This window comes from Ctenocephalides felis, unplaced genomic scaffold (assembly GCF_003426905.1).
Source record: "Ctenocephalides felis isolate EL2017-DRISC unplaced genomic scaffold, ASM342690v1 CF-g0.4_SCAFFOLD_02194, whole genome shotgun sequence".
Classification (NCBI taxonomy): Eukaryota; Metazoa; Arthropoda; class Insecta; order Siphonaptera; family Pulicidae; genus Ctenocephalides; species Ctenocephalides felis.
In genome coordinates, this window is record NW_020538348.1 from 799 (window position 1) to 12,500 (window position 11,702).

Below are 11,702 nucleotides of genomic sequence, written 5' to 3' on the forward strand. Positions count from 1 at the left end.
TAGATATGGATGATTATTCAAATATATCCGAACCAGCCTTTACGCTAAAAATTCCTCATGAACATCTAGTACAATATCTACAAAGCAATGAGTGTCCATGGAGTGACCCTAAAATTCCGGTCCACATTCAGGGAACTGAGAGACATGTTCAATTACTGGCTAATGTATCAAAACGCGTATTAGAGCAAAATCGCGAAGGTGTTATGACAGCGACACTACTATCTCGTGAAAAGCATCCTCGACTGGAAAGCAAGCAAGATTTCAGATATTAATTTATTTAAATTGTATTAGCTAAATGTAAGAAATTTTATTTTAAATAAAAATGTAACTTAAAGAAATAAAAATGTTGTATTTAAACCATGTCATGTAAATAAATAATAGAATAAATATATGTCATTCCTAAAAACCCAAAAACAATATTTTTCTACAAAAGTAGTTTGACCTGTTTCGATGCAAGATTCTAGGTTAGGCTTACTCGCAAATCCCCTGAAAGTTTAATTGATGTAGTCTGATGTACCCGTAAGTAACTGATTTCAAAAAGCCGGAAAATGTTTTTAACCTGTTTCGATGCAAGATTCTAGGTTAGGCTTACTCGCAAATGTCCCCTGAAAGTTTACTTGATGTAGTCTGATGTATCCGTAAGTAACTGATTTCAAAAAGCCGGAAAATGTTTTTAACCTGTTTCGATGCAAGATTCTAGGTTAGGCTTACTCGCGAATGTCCCCTGAAAGTTTACTTGATGTAGTCTGATGTACCCGTAAGTAACTGATTTCAAAAAGCCGGAAAATGTTTTTAACCTGTTTCGATGCAAGATTCTAGGTTAGGCTTACTCGCAAATGTCTCCTGAAAGTTTACTTGATGTAGTCTGATGTACCCGTAAGTAACTGATTTCAAAAAGCCGGAAAATGTTTTTAACCTGTTTCGATGCAAGATTCTAGGTTAGGCTTACTCGCAAATGTCCCCTGAAAGTTTACTTGATGTAGTCTGATGTACCCGTAAGTAACTGATTTCAAAAAGCCGGAAAATGTTTTTAACCTGTTTCGATGCAAGATTCTAGGTTAGGCTTACTCGCAAATGTCCCCTGAAAGTTTACTTGATGTAGTCTGATGTACCGTAAGTAACTGATTTCAAAAAGCCGGAAAATGTTTTTAACCTGTTTCGATGCAAGATTCTAGGTTAGGCTTACTCGCAAATGTCCCCTGAAAGTTTACTTGATGTAGTCTGATGTACCCGTAAGTAACTGATTTCAAAAAGCCGGAAAATGTTTTTAACCTGTTTCGATGCAAGATTCTAGGTTAGGCTTACTCGCAAATGTCCCCTGAAAGTTTACTTGATGTAGTTTGAAATTATATATAAATACTGAATATTTTGTTAAAAAGGAAATAAATATACTGAATATTTTATTATAAAAGAATCGAAATATTTATAGGTTGGAAGTTACTAATTATTTAGAGTATATTACAAAAATTAAATAAAAATAGCAACTTGCACGTATTTTGCACATTGACAACTTACACGTATGATGCAAATTGACAACTTGCACGCATTCTGCAAATTGACAACTTGCACGCATTCTGCAAATTGACAACTTGCACGTATTTTACACATTGACAACTCGCATTTTGCATTATAGATAACTTATACGTACTTTGCTTATTAGCAACTTGTACGCATTTCCAAGAAATTTAGCAAAAAACATTCTCCCTATTTAGAATTTAATGAATTATATCATATATTTATATTAAAAAATTATGAAAAGTTTCTCTTAAAAACATATATTTCGTAAACTTACAAAATATTTATAACTATTCTCTTGACATTATGGTTATTGAAAGAAATAATGAATATTTCTAGTATTGGAATTTGTCGATAAGTTTTGATTTACGTGCTGACTCACGCACGTTGTACAAAATAGCTAGGTAGATACCGAAGAAGTGTCACATGTACAGCATGTACAAGTTTTCGACTGTCAAGCCTACTGATTGTGGCATGCTGCAATGCGACGGCTTAAGGCTTATGCTCTATAGCGTGGGGTGACGTCAAGCCAACATGACGAATCCCCAAGCCAAGGGCTGAGTCTCAACGGATCGCAGCGTGGTAACTGCTCTGCCGAGTACAACACTTCGCCAGGTACCTAAGTCGTTTACAAACGATTCCGAGTCTCTACATCGAACTAGTAACCCATGATCGACCGCTATAGGCAAGACAGATATAACGGACGGATATCGCCCCTGTCCAGCGCCTCATTCGGCTAAAAATGGCTCGTGCGATAAACGGCGTGTGCCGAATACCTAATAAATCACATTGTATTGAGCCTTTCGACTCACGAGACTCCTAGAGATATCGTTGCTTACTTTGTCTAGAAAGGATACGGCCTTAGAGGCGTTCAGGCATAATCCCACGGATGGTAGCTTCGCACCACCGGCCGCTCGACCGAGTGCGTGAACCAAATGTCCGAACCTGCGGTTCCTCTCGTACTGAGCAGGATTACTATCGCAACGACGATTTATCAGTAGGGTAAAACTAACCTGTCTCACGACGGTCTAAACCCAGCTCACGTTCCCTATTTGTGGGTAAACAATCCAACGCTTGGCGAATTCTGCTTCGCAATGATAGGAAGAGCCGACATCGAAGGATCAAAAAGCAACGTCGCTATGAACGCTTGGCTGCCACAAGCCAGTTATCCCTGTGGTAACTTTTCTGACGCCTCTTGCTGAAAACTCTTCAAGCCAAAAGGATCGATAGGCCATGCTTTCGCAGTCCCTGTGCACACTGAGCAACGGGATCAAGCCAGCATTTGCCCTTTTGCTCTATGCGAGGTTTCTGTCCTCGCTGAGCTGGCCTTAGGACACCTGCGTTATTATTTGACAGATGTACCGCCCCAGTCAAACTCGAATCGGATCACGCTAGAGTATTGTTGGCGATCGGCCCAATGGCTCACACCACTCTTATGCGCTTGGCTATAAGAGTGGTGTAATATAAATATAAATATAAATATAAATATAAATATAAATATAAATATAAATATAAATATAATATAATAAATATAAATATAAATATAAATATAAATATAAATATAAATATAAATATCCATCTAATATAAATATCCCTGATCAATATAAAGAAAGTAAATCTAATCTAAAAATCTAAATGACCTCATATCAATCTCCATCTCTCTATCTCCCTCTAAATATCCCTCTACCTCCCCTCTCCTCTCCCTCTCATACCTCTAATAGCCCTCTCCCTCTCCCTCTACCCTCTCCCTCTACCTCTCCCTCTAAATCTCTCCTCTCTCCCCTCTCCTCTCCCTCTCCTCTCCCTCTCCCTCTAAATCTCCCTTCCCTCTCCCTCTCCCCTAAAATATATATATAAAATATAAAATATAAATATAAATATAAATATAAATATAGCCTGCGTTATTATTTGACAGATGTACCGCCGCAGTTTCCTCGAATCGGATCACGCTAGAGTATTGTTGGCGATCGTCCCAATGGCTCACACCACTCTTATGCGCTTGGCTCTAGAAAACCGTGACAGTCGGAACGCAAGTTTTCGACGCACGCTTTCCGCCCAATCGAGTAAGTAAAGAAACGATGAAAGTAGTGGTATTTCACCGACGATATTACTATCTCCCACTTATGCTACACCTTTCATGTCTCCTTACAATGCCAGACTAGAGTCAAGCTCAACAGGGTCTTCTTTCCCCGCTAATTTTTCCAAGCCCGTTCCCTTGGCAGTGGTTTCGCTAGAAAGTAGATAGGGACATTCATTCATTTCATTCATTATTTATTCTTATTCTGTATAGCTCGAGCTTTCACTCATTGCTATGTAGCGTCTACTTAATAATTGTTTATTTCTCAATTTAAAATATTATATTTGTGGGTGTTGTGCAGGACCTTTGGCCGTCAGTGGGCTGACGTTTCCATCCCTAACCACGTGGAGGCGGTCCTGCATTTCTAGCTTCAGTTTGGATTATAGGTTTTAGCTTTGGTTTTGCACTTCATTTCTGGTTTTAATGGCTCGTGCTGCAAAAGCAACAAGCCCCAGGTAATTGGCTTTGGTTTCCAGGTACACATCAAGGTTTGTGTTCCCTGCTATTTCAAAGAGGCTTTGCCTTCTTACTTCATCATATCTGTCGCACATGACCAGCATGTGCGTGCTTGTCTCACTTTCTCCACAGAAGGGACATTTGTCGTCTTCTGTGGCGCCCCTTGTGTAAAGTGTGTGCCTAAACGGACCGTATCCGGTCAGAATGTACACGCACTCTCTACTGGGTTTAAACCACTTGTTCCTTGTAGCGTATGTAATATCGCCAATGAAACCGTAGGTTATCCTACCCGTGTTTGCGAATTCCCATCTTTTCTGCCATTCCAGCTTTATTGCTTCATTTATCATTTTAACCTCTAGATTGAGGGTTTCCCTGCTTGGGTTCGCTATTGGATTGAAATTGTAATTGTTCCAGCTAACTTTCTCGTTTCTTTTTACAAGGTTTATGATGCCTTGTTGTGTAATTTCTAGGTCTAGTGGCATTTTGCCACTTATTGTTTGTAAAGCATTTGTTGCGGTGGTACGGCACGCCTTGGTGAGTGTCAGCAGAATTATTCTTTGCGCGGCGTTTAAGTTTCTAAGGTTGTGCGTGTGGGACGACTTGTCGAACCACGCAGCAGCGCTGTATGTTGCTATAGGTATTATCACTGCTTTGTACAAAGTGTCAAGGGTGCCTCTTTTAAGGCCCCATTCCTCCTTTGCAACCCTCCTGATTTTCAAGATGAAGCTGACTAGCTTCTCCCTCAGAAACTTAGTGTGCGCTACAAAGTTTAGCCTGTTATCTATAGTAATTCCCAAGTATCGCACTTCTTTTGTATATTTCAGGCTATTGTTGTCAACTTTGATAATCGGTTGTCTGCCTTCATTAAATTTGCCCTTTATCATCATTGCGACAGTTTTTCCACTGCTGACTCTCACTTTATGCGTCACGCACCAGTCCTCAACGCATTTAAGAGCCATGGTACCAGCTCTCCAGATCATTTCTGGAGTTTCCTTTAATTATTAACGCCAAGTCATCTGCGTATGCAATGGGTTCCACATTTTCTCCTAGCTGAACTAGGCCGTCTAGAAGAACGTCCATGCAGAAGTTCCATGCAACAGGACCAATTATTGATCCTTGTGGACATCCCTTCTGCATGCCTCTTCCAACCTTCTTCGTGTTGCCTCTTACATAGGCGCTTCGCCTTTTAAAGTAGTCCTTGACTATATTTACCATATGGCTGCTGCAGTTTGCCTGCGTCAGCCTATGTGTGATGGCGGGCCACCACAGGTTATCGAAGGCACCTTCAATATCCACAAATATAGCAAGTACATACTTCATATTCGTTGCCATGCATTTTCTAAAAGTTAGCAGTGCGTCCTCCGTGGAGACGCCTGCCTTAAAGCCAAATTGTCGTGCATTGCACATATTCATTTCTGTATAATTTGTCTTAATACGCTCTACGAGTATTTTTTCGTAGATCTTTCCCATCACTGGCAGAAGGGCGATTGGGCGGTATGATTTGGCAAGCTTTCTGTTTTCACTCCCTCGTTTGGGAATTAGACATAGGTTTGCCTGTTTCCAATCGGTAGGAAAACTGCCATCTTGAAAGCATTTATTTAGTGTTGTAAGGATTGCTTGTTTGTTATGACTCCATAATTTTTTAATTATTTCGCCAGTGAAGCCGTCTTCTCCTGGGGCTTTTTATCTTTCAGTTTTAGTAATGCCCGTTCTACATCAACAGAGTCGATGATTGGTTCGAGGTTCTGGTTTTGATATTGGCGTATGTTTTCTCTAATTTTAATGTGATCAGCGTTCTCTTGCTGATCATCTGTAGGTAGGCACTTTTTAAGAAGGACGTTTACAGTTTCTTCCCATGTTTCACTGAAGTTCCCGGAAGGGAGTTCTAGTGAGCATAGAGAAGCCTTCTTGTTTATTTTATCGCATACAATTTTGTATACTATACTCCAGGGATCTTCGTTACCAACGCTTGTCACAAAGTCTCTCCATGAGGTTGTTTTACGTTCTCTAATTTCTCTGACATAGTTATTTCTTGCCCTTTTGTATGCCTGCATTTTGATTGGTACGTCATCAAGACATAGTCTCTTGGCCCGCAAGAGACACTTTTTAGTTCTATTAGTTTCCCGCCTTAGACAAGTCAGCTCCTCCGACCACCATGGCATGACCTTGCTTCCGGCTTTCCTTTTGGGCATGGATTTGTCACAGATTGCTTTTAGCTTTCTGTTAAATATCTTAATAGCCCTATTTGGGTCTAACCTCTGCAGAGACTCTAGACTTTGTTGGTCGAATTCCCTCTCCACCAGTTCCCCGAACCTGTCCCACTTAGCCTTTCAGTAGTAGATAGGGACAGTGGGAATCTCGTTAATCCATTCATGCGCGTCACTAGTTAGATGACGAGGCATTTGGCTATTTTTTTTTTTTTTTTTTTTTGGCTAGGAGGGGAATGCATTTACGCACGCCGGTCGCCAGGTTGACCAGGCAGTGTGGGACTCGACCCGAAGGCAATACCCACTAAACCTAACTCCTAGTTTTGTGCCTGATGGGATCTTATGCGCAGGCAGCACGCTGAACTCAGGTACATCCTACCCTATTCCTTGTCGTTTTATGGACGTTGTTTTTGTCCATGCTCCAAAACCGTTCAGTCCACCAATCAATACACGCGTAGATATTATCTTTAATTCTTCTTTCTTAATGACCTTTCCTGATAGCAGAAAATTAGCTGACTCGTAGTGCCACACGCCTCTGTTGTTTAAGGTGACTGTCCCGTATATTACTTCCGACGTATTGTATCTTTCCTTGATTAGGGCGTCCAGTCCCTTGTAGTAGTTGATCTTTCGTCTGTGGGCCGACTCCATATCCACATTGCTACCCACAATTTGGGTATCAAGCAGCATGGAGAATTGTCCCTGCGACGCTATCAAGTCCGGTTTTCGTGTTCCGTCTGGAGTGTGGAACAATGGTTCCCAGTCCACTCTGGAGTGGGTCTTTTCTAAGGCTCGTTTCAGGTATTTAGTGACGGCGTTATGTCTGTCAATCCTTTGTCTGTGGCTCCGATGGCATGTTTGCAAAATATGATCTAGTGTTTCGAGAGCGTTACACCCTGCTCTGCAGAACCTATCTTCATGGCGGCCTCTGGTTGTACGGCTCCTGCACGGCATAGTGTTGATTCTGAGCCGTGTGCAGTTAATGAAATCCCGACCAGATAGGATTTTGGAGCCATCGGTGATCCATCGGTGTTGTTGTGGAACTTTCGATGATTTGGCGAGTGCTCGACCATCTACTGAGTTATGAAGCAGTTTGGCCCATCTATCATCTAATAATTTGATCGAAGTAATAACATTCCCATTATCAGTAAGGCGTTTGACACATTTTTCTAATTCAAGTTGATGGTAACTTGACTCGGTCCTTCCTAAATTAAGAAGTCTTCCCCTTCTTCTAAGAGGCACCAACCATCTTAGAGACGGAAGGGATAACCCACCGTCTCTGTCTCTTGCATAAAAATACGCGTTAGTTGTGTCTGTTGGTAGCCTCAGCCAGGATCTTACGGCTTTTCTTATAGTTGTGTCAAGGCCTTTAAGAAGCCCAAGTGTGGTGTTACCCAGCGTCAATTGGTGGAGTAGTCTAGGAATTCCGACTGTTCTTAAAGCGAATAGCCGTTGCTGGGGTTTTATCGGTGCTTTGGATAGCTTTTCAATAATGCTCTGTAACTTCTCTTTCAGGTCGCACAATACGGCACCTTCCGGAGTAAAAGATACACCTAGATAGGTCCATATTTCCACCCTGGAGAGAGCAGGTAGATCACGACCACCACACCTGAACTTAATACTCTTATCAATAATCGATTTCTTTGCGTGTGGCACATTTCTGATGGTAATAGAGAATGACTTGGCGTTGTTAACTATAAGGCCACACTTTGATAAAAGTCGTCAGCGTGGTCAAGCAGTACTTGAAGACCTTTTTGAGACGATGCCACAAGGACAATATCGTCCGCAAAGGCTAAGATATTTAGCGTCATTCCCTCCATCATAACCCCGATCTCAGGTGGGGCACTTTCGATAAGTCTGTTAATAATAAGATTGAACAAAACTGGTGACAAAGGGTCTCCTTGTTTCACACCGCTCCTCGGACTAATGGGATCCGAGTACCAGTTTTCATACCGGAGTCTTGTCCAGCTGTTCGTATAGATATTATTAATGTAATCCACACATCTATCAGGTAGGTTGTAAAATTTTAAGGTATCAATTAGTGCCTTATGTGATACCGAGTCAAACGCTTTCGCGACGTCGATTGAAGCAATAAATACAGGTTTAAATTTTTGCCTGTGATACTTTAGTAGATAATCAAGTGCGAATATGTTATGTGCACATCCATCGATCGGCTGGAAAGCTGTTTGTCTATTATCAATTCTAATCGACTCTGTCATTCGTTTAGCTAGAATCTTATGGAAATGCCTTGTAATCACTGATGAGACCGTAATCGGTCTGAAGTCGCCGGGATTCTCAGCATTATCCTTTTTGGGAATCAGCGTAGTGTAAGATTCTAATAGTTGTTCGGGGATGTTACCCATGAACAAGAATATGTTATACAGGTTTACCAAGGTGTTTGTTGGTATCGATCTTAAAAGGCTAGCTGATATCCCGTCCGGTCCGGGCGCTGAATTTTTGGCCGGGTAGCTCTTAATTATTTCATTTGGGATTATAGGCTTCCATATGTGCGAGAGATCTTGGGTTCTCGCTTTTTCCGACCCGGGCGATAGCGTAGAATCTCCGGTCATAACGTTGGTCCAGAATTGTGTCATTGTGTCTGCTGAAGGTTTGTTAGAGACAACTTTGTTATCAAGAATAAATTGGACACACTTCGTTGGGTTTCTCGCCCAATGTAGTTGAGTAATTTTGTATTGGTGCCTCCTAAGTTGTCTCTTATTTTGTCTTTTAGGGTGCTTTCCTCTTTTTGTGCTTTTGATGTGCTTTGGTGGTGATTTGTTTTTCTGAGGAAAGATTGACTTAAGATAGTCAGTAACTCTTACTTTTAGGTCGCTTAGCGTTATTGCGCTAACTGAGTGGCAGATATTCGTCAGAATTTTATCATTAAATTTTTCTACTGTACTCGAGACTGCCTGTGACAGTGCCTCTAATAGTGCGTTACCGGTGGTATCTGTAGTAACCGGAGAACAAGGCTCGGTGTTATTTTGGTTAGACATCATATTAACGAAATCAGCAACCTGGCTTTTGTACTTCGGTGATCTCCTTTGGCCTTTAATGGCCTCCAGAGTTCGACCCGGTGTAACAGACAGAAGGGCTTTGTTTATATGGGAAGATCCCTTAATCACTAAAGCTGCTTCTTCCTTAGCCATGAGCGCTTGTTCCTCTTCCGTCCATCTGGCTTTCTTTGGCTCTATCGTCGCCATCCTGCTATCATACCACTCTTTGTGTTGCCTCTGTTCGTGCACTCCACGACCTACTACGGTATTAAATACTTTATTACACTCGGGATAGCGGCAAGAATGATTTCCTGTGTCAGTCAGTATGGAAGGGCCTGCGGGCCCCCCCGAGTTTGAATTATTCATCCGAGGCTTTGCATTATTACTAGAACCGACTGATAATAGGAACGAGTGGGTTGGCAGCCCACAGGTCCATAGGCACAGAGGTGGCTTAGTTTCCCCCCGAAGGGGTACTCACGGTGGGACCCACGAGGAGGAAGGCCACTTGCTAGCTGAGGTCCCGAAGAACCCCAACCATTAAGAGAGTCATAGTTACTCCCGCCGTTTACCCGCGCTTGCTTGAATTTCTTCACGTTGACATTCAGAGCACTGGGCAGAAATCACATTGCGTCAACACCCGCTAGGGCCATCGCAATGCTTTGTTTTAATTAGACAGTCGGATTCCCCTAGTCCGTGCCAGTTCTGAGCTGACCGTTGAATGGCGGCCGAAGAGTACGACTGACCGACCGAAGCCGGCACAGAAACCTCGCAGCAAGAAAGATCCGCGGGGGGCCTAGACACGGGACCGAGCTCGGATCTAAGTCACAAGGACAATTTCACCTTGCCCAGGCCCGGCACATCGGCCTACGCCCGCTTCCCAACCAAGCCCGGCACGCCCCGATCCTCAGAGCCAATCCTTATCCCGAAGTTACGGATCCAATTTGCCGACTTCCCTTACCTACATTTATCTATCGACTAGAGGCTCTTCACCTTGGAGACCTGCCGCGGATATGGGTACGAACCGGCGCGACACCTACCGTGGCTCTCTCCTGGATTTTCAAGGTCCGAGGGGAAGATACGGACACCGCCGCAACTGCAGTGCTCTTCGCGTTCCAAACCCTATCTCCCTTCTAGAGGATTCCAGGGAACTCGAACGCTCATACAGAAAAGAAAACTCTTCCCGTATTTCCCGACGGCGTCTCCAGGTCATTTTGGGTTACCCCGACGAACTCTCTTGCGAGGGCCCGACTTGTAAACGGTTCCGCTGCCGGGTTCCGGAATAGGAACCGGATTCCCTTTCGCCCGATGGGTGTGAAATTTTAATTCAAAATAAAATACACCGACATCAACATAGGATTTCTCCTGGGGCTTAGGATCGACTGACTCGTGTGCAACGGCTGTTCACACGAAACCCTTCTCCACGTCAGTCCTCCAGGGCCTCGCTGGAGTATTTGCTACTACCACCAAGATCTGCACCGATGGCGGCTCCAGGCAGGCTTACGCCCAAACCCTTCTGCGCACACCACCGCGACCCTCCTACTCACCAGGGCGTCAAAACAAACTATTATGAACGTTTCTCATGCCCTGGCGGCCGAGTATAGGCACGACGCTTCAGCGCCATCCATTTTCAGGGCTAGTTGCTTCGGCAGGTGAGTTGTTACACACTCCTTAGCGGATTCCAACTTCCATGGCCACCGTCCTGCTGTCTTAAGCAACCAACGCCTTTCATGGTATCCCATTAGCGTCGTTTAGGCGCCTTAACTCGGCGTTTGGTTCATCCCACAGCGCCAGTTCTGCTTACCAAAAATGGCCCACTAGGCACTCTGATCCAAATCTCTGGCTTCACTATTCAAGCAAGCCAGAGATCTCACCCATTTAAAGTTTGAGAATAGGTTGAGGTCGTTTCGGCCCCAAGGCCTCTAATCATTCGCTTTACCGGATGAGACTCGCTCATCGAATGCCAGCTATCCTGAGGGAAACTTCGGAGGGAACCAGCTACTAGATGGTTCGATTAGTCTTTCGCCCCTATACCCAGTTCCGACGATCGATTTGCACGTCAGAATCGCTACGGTCCTCCATCAGGGTTTCCCCTGACTTCGACCTGACCGGGCATAGTTCACCATCTTTCGGGTCCCAGCGTGTACGCTCTGAGTGCGCCTCTTCTCGCAATGAGAGTGAGACGCCTCGGGATTGCGAGCACGCATCCGTAGATGCGGTCCGTCATCCCTCAGTTTACTTAAGCAACCTTTACTTTCATTGCGCCTTTAGGTTTTGTATTTCCCAATGACTCGCGCACATGCTAGACTCCTTGGTCCGTGTTTCAAGACGGGTCCTGAAAGTACCCAAAGCAATAGCATCGCTGACCGGTAATAGAGTCCGTTCGAGACACGGTAGCTAACAGCTCGAGGCGGCATCGATGCCGGACTAGGTCCGACGGCCAATAACCGTCCGTGC

General features: G+C 43.7%; 1 pseudogene; it reads right to left on the reverse strand.

Annotated features, from left to right (window-relative positions):
• Nucleotides 1-2,052: 2,052 nt before the first annotated feature.
• Nucleotides 2,053-11,702, reverse strand: part of LOC113380517 — a 10,383-nt pseudogene continuing 733 nt past the window's right edge.